This window comes from Thamnophis sirtalis, unplaced genomic scaffold (assembly GCF_051295495.1).
Source record: "Thamnophis sirtalis isolate CommonGarterSnake01/CBP01778 unplaced genomic scaffold, rThaSir2_p1.2 scaffold_1, whole genome shotgun sequence".
Lineage (NCBI taxonomy): Eukaryota > Metazoa > Chordata > Lepidosauria > Squamata > Natricidae > Thamnophis > Thamnophis sirtalis.
Genome location: NW_028261381.1, coordinates 70193113 through 70209393, shown reverse-complemented (window position 1 = coordinate 70209393; position 16281 = coordinate 70193113). Strand labels below are relative to the sequence as shown.

At 40.6% G+C, this 16281-nt stretch overlaps 1 long non-coding RNA gene across 1 annotated transcript; it reads left to right on the top strand.

Moving 5' to 3' along the window:
* The first annotated feature begins 8808 nt into the window (after positions 1-8808).
* LOC148049542 (uncharacterized) lies at positions 8809-15907 on the top strand. The gene is made up of 4 exons (XR_015696672.1): positions 8809-8955; positions 11125-11418; positions 13659-13697; positions 15542-15907. It is a non-coding gene; the product is annotated as an uncharacterized LOC148049542 (long non-coding RNA).
* Positions 15908-16281: the final 374 nt, after the last annotated feature.

Genomic DNA, 16281 nt, shown 5'->3' with positions numbered 1-16281 from the left:
CCCCCAAAAAAAAAGCAAGTTCAAGGAGCTTCAAGGACTCCACTTTTCTGATTTATATGATTTACCACATAGCCATGGAGACATTTAACGCTCACAATAATTTATTCTAATTTGTAAAATGAGCTATAAATAATCTTATATATTCTTATATGCATTATAATTCTTTGTAATTTTTTTACATTATTACTATCAAATTACTGTAGCATTATTACTTTCATATCTGTGTTGTAATAGATCAATAGAGTAACAAGTTTTATTTTAAGAGAATATAGAAAGAGAATATGATCCAGTTTTGAAAGTTGGTGGTGTTATTGTTGTGCATATGTAATAATCTCTTTCAATCTCACTCTCTTGTTTTTACTCTCTACAAATTCACCCAGCCATCAGGATTTGTAGCAGTTTTATTTCTTGCTTTTGTAGTGTACTGCAACATTATTTTCTTTTATTTCCATTTCTATGGTTTTACTCTCAGAGGATTTCTGAAATTCCAGTTATAAAGCTGATGTCAACACAAGTCTGACATGAATAAAGCATTTAGAAGGACATTTTGCCATGATTATTGATACAAGATTTCAAAATAAAGAAAGCCAAATGAGCAAAGGGTCAAATAATGGAATGAACTTTTTATCATCAACTTTCATTATCAACCTGTATCTTTCCAGTGGCAAAACAGTCTTATCTCTCTTGCCAGTTGTTGTGTCAGTTAGTTAATTTTTGGTGATTATTAAGTAGGAATTTCAGTATTTTGTAGATTGTTTTAGATTATCATTGAATGTTTATTCATTAACATATAATTAACTACAACAATAATGAAATGATAACCTTAACTAGTAAAAGTAACTTGGATATAAATTGTAAATTGGGAACTTGGCGAAAAGACTTATACATTTTATTAATAAATTTTTGTTTAGATCTTGTTATAAAGGTATAATTTCTTTGGGTCTGATGAGAGGAGATGTGATATAAATAGTAAATAATTTTTCACTAACTACAACAATAACAAGGAAATGTTAATGGATATTTTTGGTGATTAATAAGTAGGAATTTTAGTATTTTGTAGATTGTTTTAGATTGTTATTAAATGTTTATTCATTAACATATAATTAACTATGATAACAGTAATGAAATGATAACCTTAATTAGTAAAAGTAACGGATATAAGTTGTAAATTGGGACTTAGGGAAAAGACATATAAATTTTATTAATAATTTTTTGTTTAGTTCTTGCTATAAAGGTATAATTTCTTTTGGGCCTGATGAGACGAGAGATGATATAAGTAGTAAATAATTTTTAGTTAACTACAATAATAACAAGGAAATGTTAATGGATAATGTTTAATGATATATACACTTGTGTTGTATTGGTAAAAGCAAATTGGATACAAGTTTTAAATAATGAGTTGGGGGGGAAAAGGGGGGAAATGCTTAGATATCTTATTAATTGATTTTGTTTCAGGATAATGTTATAAAGGTGTAATGTTATTGGAGGTTTATTGAAATTGCGAATTAATGCCAGTAGGTGGTTGTGTCTTTAAATACAAATGATTGCAGATAAAAACATGTTTAAATAATTGTAGTTAAATGAGAATTGTGGTACATTGATAGTAAAATACATAAAGATTTTTGATTTAAAATGTACAATTCAATATGAATGAAGTATATGTAATGATTTTGGAAGAAACACATGAAATGTATTTGTAACCAATCGACATGCTTTCTACAAGATGTAATGAAGGATGATTCTTTTTTGTGTTTTTGTTTAATTAAAACAATAAAAAAACTTTTCAAAAAAAATAATGGAATGAAGTTTAGGAGTTTATTTTATTTATGTATTTATTTATTTAATTTATTAATTTAATTTATAGGCTGCCCAATCCCGGAGGACTCTGGGCGGCACTGTTCCCTCTAAGGTGCGCGGCTGCGCGGCCGCACACTTTGCAAGAAAACACCATGCAGCCGTTTCAAACTGCGCGCAGTGATTTCTGCCACAGGCTCCCGAAGCTGAGGGGAATAGCTGCTGCCGCCTCCTCCTCCTCCAACAGCACTGCCGGATTTGCCGCCAACGCTGCAGCCGAGGTGAAGCCTCCAAAGCTCCCGCAGGCGCCCCTACCCATGGCAGCGGCAGCAGTGCCTCCCCCTCCGCTCGGAGCACCTCAGCTGGGCTCTGGGTTACCCCTGCCGCCGCCTCCACCTCCGCGGTTTTTCAGAAGCCATGAGGCCTTTTTCCCTGCTCCCCCCCTCCGCCGCCTTCCTACTAGCTCCCGTGGCCAAATGGCTCCTCAAAAGCACGGCGGAGGAGGAAGGGGGAGGGATAACACGGGGGCCAGCTCAGGTGCTCTGCATGGAGGCTAAGTCAAGGACTGGCTGTATTGCAGAGGAGCTGGGAGCCACCCAAGGATTTCACGGTGCTACGAGGAGGAGAGCGAGCCTCTGAGCAGCTGCGGGGAGCCTGCCTGGCCAGGAGCGACCTTCGGCTGGACGGAGGAGCGAGGGCTGCCTGGAGAAACAGTGAGGGCCCTTTTGAGCTAGTGAGCAGGAACGTTTGTGGAGCACACCGGTTGTGTGTGGAGGCTCCACGCAGAGCACCTGAGCTGGCCCCCGTGTTATCCCTCCCCCTTCCTCCTCCGCCGTGCTTTTGAGGAGCCATTTGGCCGTGGGAGCTAGTAGGAAGGCGGCGGAGGGGGGGAGCAGGGAAAAAGGCCTCATGGCTTCTGAAAAACCGCGGAGGTGGAGGCGGCGGCAGGGGTAACCCAGAGCCCAGCTGAGGTGCTCCGAGCGGAGGGGGAGGTACTGCCGCCGCTGCCATGGGCGGGGGTGCCTGCGGGAGCTTTGGAGGCTTCACCTCGGCTACAGCGCTGGGCAGCAAATATGTTGGTGCTGTTGGAGGAGGAGGAGGAAGAGGCAGCAGCAGCTATTCTAGTAGTGGCGGGGGCTCGTTGGCATCTTCAGCGGCAGCCCTGCCCCCTGTGAAAAAAACCGAAGATGGAGCAGATCCACGCAGATGACGTTGCTGCAACATGACTGGAGGAGGAATTCTGGGAGTTGAAGTCCACAAGGCTTAAAGCTGTCAGGTTTGAAGACCCCTGGGGGTTTTTTTCCTAAAGGGTATGCAAAGGTCTTGTAACTTGACAGCTTTAAGACTTGCGTGCTTCAGTGCCAGAGTTCCTGAGCCAACATGACCGGAGGAGGAATTTGGGGGGTTGAAGTCCACAAGGCTTAAAGCACTGTTCCCTCTAAGGTGCGCGCCTGCGCGGCCGCGCACATGGAAAGAAATCCCCGCGCAGCAGTTTCTAACTGCCGCGCAGAGATTTCTACCAAAGCAAACGTGGGGAAGTCCTTTGCAGGCGGCTAGAACTGGCCGCCCGCAAAGGACCTCCCCAGACTTGTTTTGATGAGCTGCCAGTCCTCTTGCTTCTTCTCCTTCACCGGCAAAGCTCCCGCTGGCGCCTCCGCCCATGGCAGTGGTGCCTCTCCCTCCACGCGGAGCACCTGAGCTGGCTCCCGCGTTATCCCTCCCCCTTCCTCCTCTGCCATGCTTTTGAGGCCGCGGGAGCTAGTAGGAAAGGGGCGGAGGTGGAGGCGGCAGCAGGGGTAACCCAGAGCCCAGCTGAGGTGCTCCGAGTGGAGTCAGCTGGGCTCTGGGTTACCCCTGCCGCCGCCTCCACCTCCGCCGCTTTCCTACTAGCTCCCGCGGCCTCAAAAGCACGGCAGAGGAGGAAGGGGGAGGGATAACGTGGGAGCCAGCTCAGGTGCTCCGCGTGGAGGGAGAGGCACCACTGCCATGGGCGGAGGCGCCAGCGGGAGCTTTGCCGGTGAAAGAGAAGAAGCAAGAGGACTGGCGGCTTTGAAATGCAACCCCCTGGTCCCGCCGGCCGCGGATTTGATTCGGCGTAAGTGGGGGCCGAACGCATGCTGAGCCGACTTTGCGCAGTGAGGCGGAGTAATTCAAACCCCCCCCCCAAAGAACGTGTGTGTGTGTGTGAGAGAGAGAGAGAGAGAGAGAGAATTGGATCAAAATTGGTGGCCAAAGGAGTGGAGGGAGGGAGGGAGGGAGGGAGGGAGGGAAGGGAGGGAGGGAGGGAGGAAGGAAGCCCTGCCCCCTGTGAAAAAAACTGAAGATGGGGCAGTGAATGAATAAACCATAAAAGCAACAAACAGTTAATGCGTAAGTAAGCTGAGGAGCAAGTTCTCAACTAAGGAAGAAATATAAGAAAGAAATATAAAAAGCTCAATATGCCAAAACACTTATTTTAGTCTTCATTTAATTACTTGTATTGTAGTCTGATGTAACGTCTTTTTAAAGTTAACGTTAGTTAGAAAATATAGGGTACAAAACTTAAATAATAAAAAAATTGTACATTCATTTTGAAAAATAAATGCAATACTTGATTAATTTCATATCTTTATTTAAAATAGTTTTGGCATGGCATATGATTTTATTAACTCAGTTGGGAATGATGTGGTTGTTGTATCTGATTCTGAGGTATATATATTCTTAAGTAACATAACATATAGCATATTGTCCAAACTTGCTAGACTATTTAATTGATCTTACTACTTTAAAGGGGGAGAGTTTCATGATAAATTATTTTATTACATTTATGTTGCATTTATATATTATATTTATTACATTTATATTCCACATTATATATTTGTATTGTTATTTTAGTGTATATTGTCAATTTCGATAGATATTATATTGATATATCAATACTGATTTTAATCATACTAAATAACAATTACTGCTATTATTTATCAGCATTACATATTTACAGTTTTTAATGTCGAGTTAGTCGTATTTTAGAATAATAGCGTTACCTTTTAATAGGATAATTGGCAAAATCTAATTCACATGTGATGGGTTGCATTCCAAAGGAATGTGAGAGGACAGGTTGCCTGCAAAATGCCAGGACCCAGGACCCTGTTGGTGCCATGTCTCTCTCTAGCCAGTCTAGCAATCTAAAAGCTGAGCAGAGAGCCTTTTTTTTTTCAGGGTGAGCGGAAAAGTATAGTATTTGAGTGGCACTTTTCATGCCTGGCATTCATCAGGCTGAAACCTCGATCAGAATCGGCGCTTGGCGCTTGGAATGTTGCACAAATGTCCAGCAGACGTGACAGCAGTTCAAACTGTGGCTCTCTTAGGTGCTCAGGCATGAAACTGTGCCGCTCAAACACTATACTTTTCCGCTCACACTGAAAAAAAATTAGAGGGAACATTGGCTTAAAGCTGTCAGGTTTGAAGACCCTTGGGATTTTTTTCTCTAAAGGGTTAGGGGTGAAAAGGTCTTGTAACTTGACAGCTTTAAGACTTGCATGCTTCAATGCCAGAGTTTCTGAGCCAACATTTTGGTTGCTAAGCAGGACCGTTGTTAAGTGATACTGATATTATATAACACTTTTAATTAAGCGGGTACCTTGAATAAACATAAATTTGAGTTTCAAATAATACTGATTTCGTTGTTGTCTTAGGTGACATCTGTGAAAAAAATTCAGGTGCTCAGGCATGAAAATATGCCGCTCAAACACTATACTTTTCTGCTCACACTGAAAAAAAATTAGAGGGAACATTGCTGGGCGGCTTACAGAACAAAAGAAAATAATTAGTAAAAAATAATAAAGAAAAACAATTTAAAACATAACCATGCACCCAATCTGATCGGGGCTGGACCTCAGTAATGAGGTCAGCTGCCCCAGGCCTGCCGGAATAGCCAGGTTTTAACGGCTTTTCCGTAGGCCATGAGAGTGGGTAAGGTCTTCGTCCCCTGGAGTAAGAATTTAATGTTGGTAAGCAGTCTGCTGTCAGTGGAAATCCAAAGGGAGAACCCATGAAATTTGGGAGGAAACATCAATAGCTAAGCAGCCATTCAGATAATGTGACAGTATATTTATGTCAGAAAGGACTGATCTGAATGGCCAGATATCCTAGTCAGGTGTTAGGACCCCAACAGAGAAGAGATAGTTACATCAATAGCATTTAGATTTATGTAATGTTCCATAGTGTTTTATAGCACTCTGAAATGACAGCATATTTCTCCTAACAATCTGAGTCCTTATTTTACCAACCATAGAAGATGGACAGCTGAGTCAACCTTGAGCCAGTCAGGATCGAACTCCTGTCCGTGGGCTGAATTAGCCTGTATTACTGGTTCTAACTATTGTGCCACCAGGGCTCCTAGTATGAAAATATCCTACACTCCTATCTTGCTGCTTCAAGATGGAAAAAAGTCCATTCTGGCTTCTTCCAGCTCCAGAAGTTCTTCTGTTTTTCTTCCATCTGGGCAACTTTTGCCCTTTAGGAACCCACTGAATGTACTGGCAGGGATGGTCCCTCTTCCAGGTTAATGGTTGCTGCATGGCCATTTTGGGCCTGGACCATTTAACCATCAAACCTTTACTTTCACTTTTTCATTCCTCCCCCCTCCCCTTATTTCCCCCCACAAATCCCCTGATGAAGTAATGGAACTGCTGCAGTATTTTCTCTGAACACTTGAGGGTTGTTGGGTTTTTTTCCTCATATGGAAGGTATAATGGATTCTGGCATTTGATACCTAGACTCTTCTTTTTTGTTCTCTCTTCTTTCAGTGGTTGGGTCAATCAGTTTTCCCCAAAGAAGAAAATAAATAAAAGGGGAAAAATGGGTCTGTTAGACTGGCAAAGACATGACACAGGAAGAGCAGCCCACATCTGCCCACCCACAGCAAGAGCAAGAAGAGGAGCCCCAGAAATGAGAGGACACAGCAGAAGAAGAATTGGCCACTAAGGACGCAGCTATCTCACAGCCCAGAGGGAGCACCTGGCTAGTCACTGCTGGAACATCACAGTCTAAGCAGAACCTTCTTAAGCTGGCATAGAGTCTAGCTTGCATCAATATGAGATGAGAGCTTAATGCAATGTTGAATTAGTCTGCTAATTCAACTTTTTTTCTCTCTTGGGACCCCTATCCACTTTTAAACATCAGGGAGGATCCCAAAAGATCCTCCCTATATATTTTGTTTGTGTGGCTTATATTAATACCATGTGAAAAATTAAAATTGGGATATTCATTGCCACTATCATTTCTCCTAATTGTTTGATTGGGTTTTAATATGGTGTTATTCTTCAGCTAAAATTGGCAAAGAGGTTTGATTTCACAGACACCTAAGAAGGTCTTCTATCTGGGTGCTAAAAGAAAATGAGATTGTAATTCTTTTGAAGATTGTATTATTAAATCTTCTATTCCTACATACCTAACTCCCCCTGCATGTGTTATCGCTGCAAGGACATTCAAAATCATATTGGAAAGCACAGGCAGCTCTTTCAGATAGTTCTTGTGTAACGTACAATCATTCAGCTATTGGTCAGTATTACATTAGCTCTAAATGAGGTTAATTATGATGCGGAATAGGAATAAAACAATGCAACATCTTCATTGTTTTAATGTTAATATTTTTATTTGGCATGTACTATTGCAATGCTAATGTATAGTGCTGGTCTGAATTCCACTGATAACACAGCAAAATATTCAGCTACACAAAACTTCTTGTTAGTGAATGTTCAATGTTCAATGCACTCATTGTTGAGATAATATCTGATAGGACTAGAGTCCCAGGCATCCAGGGAGCTTCCCCCTGCTTCAACCTGGTGCTTGTTCCAGGATGAAATGGAAGGACAAATTTTAACTGCTGGCAACAAAGAGCTGTGGACAACAACACCAAGGAGTAGACAAACAGGGCAGTTGTTGAAAAATGCCACTCCCAAAATAAGAACTGTAAAAACTTTTGGTCAGAAAATCTACATCTTGAAAAACCAATAGCTACTTACATCAAACGGACTCCAATGGGATAACTGATGCCTATTAGCAGAAAAATGTCAAAAGGACCAAACCAACCTATTGAAGGAAATCTCACCAAGTTCCCAAATTAATGTTCTCCAAGATTCTAATACAAGCATGGCAAATCAAGTTGCCAAATAGTACCACATACACAGTGGGAAGCACCCCCTCCCAGAAGAATGAACTATTTTGGGACATATTTAAAAAGACTATTAGATTTCCCTAAAGGAGAAATGGAGAAACATGTTTTTAGAGGCGGAAAGCAGCCCATGTCTTTCTTAATACAGTAGCTCACAGCAGATGCCAGCACGTAAGGAGATAAAGAGCTTATTGAAAGAGGAAGCCAACTATCTAGATGGATCCATTCATAAGCAAAGCAAATACCACAGGCAGAAATCCATTCAAGACAGGATATTTTGAAACTCCTTGCAGCAAGTTTGACAGCTAGCCAAAGCAGAATGGTAGAGTTAGTACGGAACCCCTCACCCAAGATCCAGCACAGGATGGAAGCCATAAACCACAGTAGGAATCAGAACATAAGCTCCTTTCCTGTGTGTGGGCATGTGTGTGTGTGCGCACGTGCGTTGCACGCACACATTTCAGGACCTGTATAAAAATCCTAGCACTCCTCTAGCTAATTGTTCAGCTGACTCAGAACTCACGATGTCTTTGTGTGTGTTTCTATTCATCATTAAACTTTCTTTCCAATCAATCTCCATATAGTTTCCAGTGTCTTTCTCCCAGCTTGGAACTGAACCAGATGGATTTTCCTTCTGACAACACAAACAGGAAGAGCTACAGAAAGGAACTGACAGAAACATGGAATACGGTAACTAAAGCAGCAGGTATGTATCTTCATTTAAACCTTTGATTAAAGGCAATATTTTCAAGGCTTGCACAGCCCTGTTATTTGATACGAATCATACAACCGATTAAGCAGAACTGCTGTGAAACTCTTCCTCCTTTGAAGTGCAGGACGCAGCAAAGGAAACGTGACTCACAGAATAAAGTACAGTGAGGAAGGGTGGAGCACTTTTGAAAACGAAAGTGCTTTTATTTGGGGCCTGCGAAGGGCAAAGCTTTAGCAACCTCTTTACAAATTCAGGACCAATTAAGATTTCAGACTCCTTTTTTCCCCACAAAAAGGTAAGTTTGCTAACTTAATTGCTGAAATATAGGAGGGTTGGATTTTGTGTTACACATGTCTGTGTGGGATAGACTGTTCTGGGACCAATGCTTTGCAAAAATATAAGGCATTTGAGAAAGACTGCGGCATAATTCGTGCAGAGAGGAAACCACTCCAGAAAAGAAGGAGGCTCTTCAACTTTGCTTGAGAAGTTAGTTAAGTTTTGCCCAATTTTATGATTTTTCTTGCCACATTTGTTAAATCAATCACTGCAGTTGTTAAGTTAGTAACACAGTTGTTAAGTGAATCTGGCCTCCCCATTAATTCAGCTTGCCAGGTGGTCACAAAAGATGGTCGCATGATTCTGGGACACTGCAACTGTCATAAATACGAAACAGTTGTCAAGCATCTGAATGACCATGGGAATGCTACAGCGGTCAGAAGTGTGAAAACTGGTCATAAATCACTTTTTTCAATGCTGTTGTAATTTCGAATAGTCACGAAATGAACTGTTGTAGAAATAGTAGAAAGGTAAAGATGGTTTATGTGCATTTCTTGGAGAGATTGACCCACATTCACAAGAGAAAAAGAGAATGGTAAATGCTTAAGTGCTCACCACCTGGAGGAAGCAGACATTTTTCTCCCTCCCGGGATGCAGGGTTTTCATGCATTATTACTCTCCTATTGTTAATGCTCATGTCTGCTTGAAAGTTCTGCATTCTACTTCTTCTCATTGGCTTTGGGGCAGGGGGGAAGTTCTAGGGACCAACAATATTACAGTTTTTGTGTCTTAATCCAGGGCCCTTTACAATGATTTGAAACTAAGGGCTAAGTTTCCAACCCAGGAGACCACTGTATATTCTATATCAGTGTTAGAAGATCAAGGGGGTCTGATTCCCTGATGCTTGAAGGGAAAAAAACAGAAGATTCCTTTATTTCCGACAGCATAGCATAGAAATCAACTATGCTGTGCTGTTGGAAATAAAGGTAGAGTACAGAGATTATGTGGTTAGATCTAAGATTTTTATAGGGGAAGAATAGATGGGAATAAATAGCTAAATTGGCTTGTTTGATTAGGGAAGGAACAGCAATCACTTTATAAAAGAGTAAAAATAATTTATGGACTTTTTGCTGAAAATGAACTTGTGATTTCTGGAGATACGGATTAAAAAAGGCTGAATATTGAAAAAAATGGAATTATATTACATAATTCTGTGGAAGGAAAGGGTATCAAGTAACTGATGTGGCCCACCAGCAGAATTGGCAGCAGATTAGAGCAATGAGGAGGATGGGGAGGAGCATGGGCTAGACCTGGAGTCCGGGGAAGATTCGGTTGAGGGCTCTGTGTTGGAGGCAGAGATGGGGCTAGGGCCATTTGATAGTTATCGGCTGCCTTTGGAGTCAGACATCAGCGAGGCAGATAAAAAGCTGGAGCCTCTTTCCAGTGTGCGCATGCGCAGAGTTGCCAGATGAAGGAAACAGCTAAGGAAGAAGGGTTGACTTGGGAGTAAGGCCACAGGTGGACAGTGAATGGCACCTCCCATAGGGAATAAAAGAGGAGCGAAAGGTGAGTGGAGTTTGCAGGAGACAATTAGTTTGCTTAATTGGTTCTGACTCTCCGAGACTCCTTGCCATGTTTTGAAGATATCGGCTTGACAGCTCTCCAAGCCAGATAAGGTCTGTGACTGTAAATTCACCCTTGAAAGACTTTGCTGGATGTGAATATGAGGAATTCATAGTAACTTAATAAAAATGGTTTTTTGTCGTGACAAGGAGTCTGCTTGTGGTTTGGGAAAGCCTAGGTCAGAACAGTAACTATTGTAAAACAGAATGGAAATAGTTTCTTTTAGATTTTCTTCTTCGTTTTCTGTTGTTTTCCACACTTTTTTCCTATGACTTCTTTCTTTACTATTTCTTTTTAATATTTTTGTATATATAAAGTCATATTTTGAACCAGTCACTTTGGATAATTATCACTCCATCTCTAACTTCCCCATTTTAAAGAAGGTTGTATCAAAGACAGTGGGATGATAGCTAGAATCATAAAGTTCTTTATAAGCAAATTTGTACACATCAAATCATAAATAAACCACTATACCTTTGTGAATGTGCTAACCAGCTTAAGTTTAATAGTATTCCCTTCCGGCCTCATCTTCTATATTAGTTTAATTCTCTAATTTTAATTTTAGATTGGATATAATCCATCATTGTTGAGATGAATAACACTGTATAAGAAGATATTTACAATGCATTGAATGAACTCATTGAACACCAATTTAAAGAAGTTAAATGGAGGCTCAATTTTATTAATTATGATGAAAGGCCAAACATTCGTAGAGCTGCACTGGAGAAAGCTGGTCGAACAGAAATTGTAGATCTTCTGATTCAACATTATGGAGAAGATGCTCGAAATGTTTGCATTGATGTCCTTCGAAGATGCAATATAAATGATATTGCCACAAACCTTGAAGCTCGATAAAATGGTAAAAAAATTCAACATATTACAGAAATGTTATCTCCACTTAAAATCAAAATTCAAAAAGTTGAATTTAGTCCATCCTTTTTTTCAGCATCCTTACTGATATGAAAAAATATTTAGGTGTCTTACAGGTAGCGATGCTATTATTGCTACTAGGGAAGTGAACATAGCAGGTAATGCTGGGTGGAGCCAGAGAACAAAGAAGAGCAGCATTCTCTCATAGGAGCTTCAAGTAGAATGAAATTGAGAGCTGACTTTGCAGGACAGCCTCCAAATATCTAAAATCCCTGTGCATATTTCTTTTCCAGGAATCCTAAATTGAAGAGTGAAGAAGTATCCCAGAACCAGTCTTAATCCCAAGAATAAATCCCATTTGTGTCTTATTGCAACCTATATGGCTGCTTTAGTTTGCTTGACACTCTCTGTGGCATCAGACTGGTCTATATAGAAACAGCAATACAACCCACTCACCCCTTGCTCAAAGATTTTAGGGGGCTGATTACTTAGGCTAGAGAAGACTGAAAAGCTTGAAAAGATGTCATGGCATCATTGACACCTAGTTTACATTTATCTGAAATATGGTGAAGAGCTCACTCAGCTTTAAAATTCTAATGCCTAAAAGGGACTTATATACAATTGGAAAAACCAAAGGAACTTTATCCAGGCTGGGAGTCTGATAATGTGATGAAAATGGTGTGCAAAATTTCCAAAATTTAAGACATACTGGGAGAATAAATAGTGGAGGACTGCAATATGAGATACACACACCAAACAATACAAACCCTCACAGTTGGGAGAACAAAGATTTCTACCGCCACCATCCACATATAGAAAAGAAACTGGGAAAGAAGTATACAGATGAAGGGTGGGATACTGCAGAAGAAATTAGGGGATCCTGCTAACATAGTCAGTGAGTACTTGGGCCCTCATCTTCCTAGAAGAAGAGGATGGGGGGGAGCTCAAGGATGAGCAGACAGGTCAGCTTTAGTTTAATAAGATAAAGGTAAAGGTTCCCCTTGCACATATGTGCTAGTCGTTCCAGACTCTATGGGGTAGTGCTCATCTCTGTTTCAAAACTGAAGAGCCAGCACTGTCTGAAGACGTCTCCGTGATCATGTGGCTGGCATGACTAAATGCTGAAGGTGCACGGAATGCTGTTACCTTCCCACCAAAGGTGTTTCCTATTTTTCTACTTGCATTTTTACATGCTATCAAACTGCTAAGTTTGCAGATGCCGGGACAAGTAACAGGAGCTCACTCCATTAGGTGGCACTAGGGATTCAAACTGCTGACCTTTTTGTTGAAAAGCTCAGAGTCTTAGCCAGTGAGCCACCGCATCTCATTTACTTTAATATGAGGCAGCTAATAAGGTGAATTACTTTTCTCCTTCCTGATAAGGGAAGATTTGCTGCATAAAATGAACAAATTCCTGATGTTTCCTTATTGGTAAACTTATTACAATATGCTGTTCTTTGCATCAGTCAGGTTTCAGTTCTGAAGCATGTGGATTCCTCACCAAATTATCCCACAATGTCAGTCACCATTGTACATTGCTCAAGCCAACTAGAGTTGAGCAATGTGCAATGGGTTTGAGACAGTTAACCTTGAGAAAGCGGCTGGAGTCCAAGAGAAATTGAATTCTGCCCTTTTTTATACCATATCCCTCTTGACTGGTTGGGGCCTCCCAGGAGACCATATGTAGCTGAATCCAACAGATGGAAAATGATTCCATCTGCTCAAAAGGAAATGATGGATCACCCTCTCCTTAAAAGCCATTACTGGCTCTCATGGCACTGGACAATTTTGGTCTTGTCTGCAAACCTCCCTTTTTAGGGAAGGTTCTTGAAAAGAACCTTTGTTTCTTAAACAGATCATGTCAAATTATGTTCATTAAAAACAGATCAAGCCAAACCAATCTTATTTCATTCTTTGACAAACTGACTAATTTAGTAAACCAGTGAAATGTTGTGGACATAGTCGACTTCAGTGAGGCATTCAACAAAGTAGACCACAACCTACTTCTTGGTAATTTTCACCATTGTGAGCCATTCAAGCTTACTTGTAAAAGAAAAGAAGAAAATAAATATATAGAAAAGTATAAGAATTATTAGACAAGAAATCCAATTAACATAACAGACATTCATAGAAAAGATAAATCAATGCAATTATCAGTTTTATGAAAAATGCTCTGTGATTTACCAATTTTATCATGTGTGTTTTTCACTAATTCGAATCCATCTTTAGTTGCAGATGTTGATGTTCACCAATTTGCAGAATCATCAGGTAAAGCAGGAATCATTCAAAGGATTACTGAAATTATATATAAAATTAATTCAGCATGAGCAGTTTTTTCCCCTCTCCCTTCCCTTCTATGCAAATTACTGTATTAATTGCCATAAAAATCCTGATGGTGAAAACTCCAGCATGGTTTTACTGTGATGACCATGAAAAAAGGAAGGAGAGGAGGGAGGGAGACGATAGGTGACGGAGGGAGAAAGGAAAGGAAGGAAAGAAGGAAGGAAGGAAGGAAGGAAGGAAGGAAGGAAGGAAGGAAGGAAGGAAGGAAGGAAGGACCAAGGTCTCTCTCACAGTTATTGTTTTTGAGACAGGTCTCACCTAATCTATACTTATATCTTTGATTTTTTCCTCCCTAAATGTAAAACTTTGTTTTTCTCCACCCTGAAATTCATTTTGTTAGATAGGGCCCTTTGCTCAAGTTTTTCAAGACCTTTTTGGATCCTGAGCTTGTCTTCTTGGAGTGTTAGCTATTCCTGCCAGTTTAGTGTCATTTGCAAAGTTGATGAGTTCCCCATGCCATCCCACACCATCCATTCCAGCGGTGGGATTCACTTACCTTCCCTACTGGTTCTCAACTGTGAACGCATGTGCCACATCTGCACATGCGCACCCCTTCTGCGCATGTGTAGTGCTTGAGCATTATGTCGGGGCTGCTGCTACAGGTTCGCCCAAACTGGAGAGAACTGGCTGAATACCACCTCCAATCCATTCCATATACACATACACATACACACACACACAATCCAGTGAACCTATCAATAATACTATGAAGGAAACATATGTCGCAAAAGGCCACAACACTTAAGCCTTTTGGCCTAAGCTGAAAGTATTTGCAAATTTCTTAATCATAAGAAGAGCTGTCCACTCCAGACATTAAAATTCCTTAGACACAGCAAACAGATTCCTTCCTTAACATAAAACCCTTCAGTCAACACCTAAGCAATTATCACACCCCACTAAGGTTCTTGATAAATGACTATCAGACTTTGAAAACCTGGTATCACTGGATCATGTTCAACAATTTTGTTGAATTAACATTAACTAAAAAGGTTTTTAAATTGAATTTTGAATAAATGTGCAATTAATTGTTACAGTTTTGAATTTTACTGTTTCTATCTTCCTTCCATCGTGCAAACCGCCCAGTCACATGACCACCCCCAGCCACGCCCACCAAGCCACACCCACAGAATTCCACCACGGGAGGGGCACTGAGGATCAGTTGGAGCACCAAGGGGGTGGTGGACTGAAAAAGTTTGGGAACCACTGCCTTAGATCAATCAACTGATGGTTGCCCCACTCAGTACGGCCCTTTCAATGGGTCCTTATTGGCCCTCAGTGACATCTTGGAAAGGGGTGAAATCATGGAAGAGAGCTTCTTGGCTACTGATTGGGAGGATTGACTGAGGGCCAGGATGAATAAATTAGGGAAGGTGAGGGGCACTACTCAGGTTGAGAGATGAAATAAAAATATGAAAAAACGATGACTTTTACCTGATTCAAGAGGGGAGGATAATGCAGAGCAATGTGAGTAATATGGGGGTACCAAAGCCAAGAAGAAAGAATTCCTTTCCTATAATAGATTTTATAGGGATACCAAATCCTTCTAAAGACAATTAAAATAAAGGTTTTTTTTTAAAATAAGTTAAAATGTACCCGGAAAGAGTGTGATCAAATAAATGGAATTATTTATTTGATCACACTACATTATATCAGATTATATTTGGACACCTGGGTCTGGCCTCAAAGGTGGTCACGTGGGTCCTTTCATAGTGTGATAGATCCTTATCTTTCATTAGCATATTAAAATAAGACTTTCTTTTTCATTATAGGTTGAATGGAAAATGTATTATACAGAAGGATGAATGGATGGACATGGATTATACGCCTAGAACCTCCAGTATACATGCTATTTTTTCGTGCTTGGTTGTTTGATCTACATTTATTTCCATTTAGAATATGGTTAGGCAGAATTGGAATTTAATATATTTCAAATGAAAGTCTGAAGAACATTCTCCAGCAGTATAATCTGAAATGAAGCCTTTTCTCCCTTTTTAGCTAAAAATGCTAAAAGAATGACAGCACACAAACCTTTTAATGAAAATGTGGACAATAAAACATAATTTACTGATCTTTTGAATTTTCAAAAGCAAAAGAGATTCAAAATCCAAAGGGAGAACCAGTGATATTTGGTAGAAAACATCCGTAGCTAAGCAACCAATCAGATAATTATAATATTATAATGAGACAGTATATTTATAGCAAAAAGGACTGATCTGCATGGTCAGATAGCCTAGTCAGGTGCTAGAACCCCAACCATTTCCAGAGGGGAGGATGATATAGCAATAGCAATAGTGCTTAGTCTTATATACCACTCCAAAGCATTTTACAACAATCTCTGAATGGTTTACAAATATCAGCATATTTGGGACAAAAGTAAGGACAATCTGGGTCCTTATTTTACCAACCTTGGAAGGCTGAGTAAACCTGGAGCCAGTCAGGATCCAACTCCTAGCTATGACCAAAGTTAGCCTACAATACTGCATTCTAACCACTGGGCCATCATGGCTCC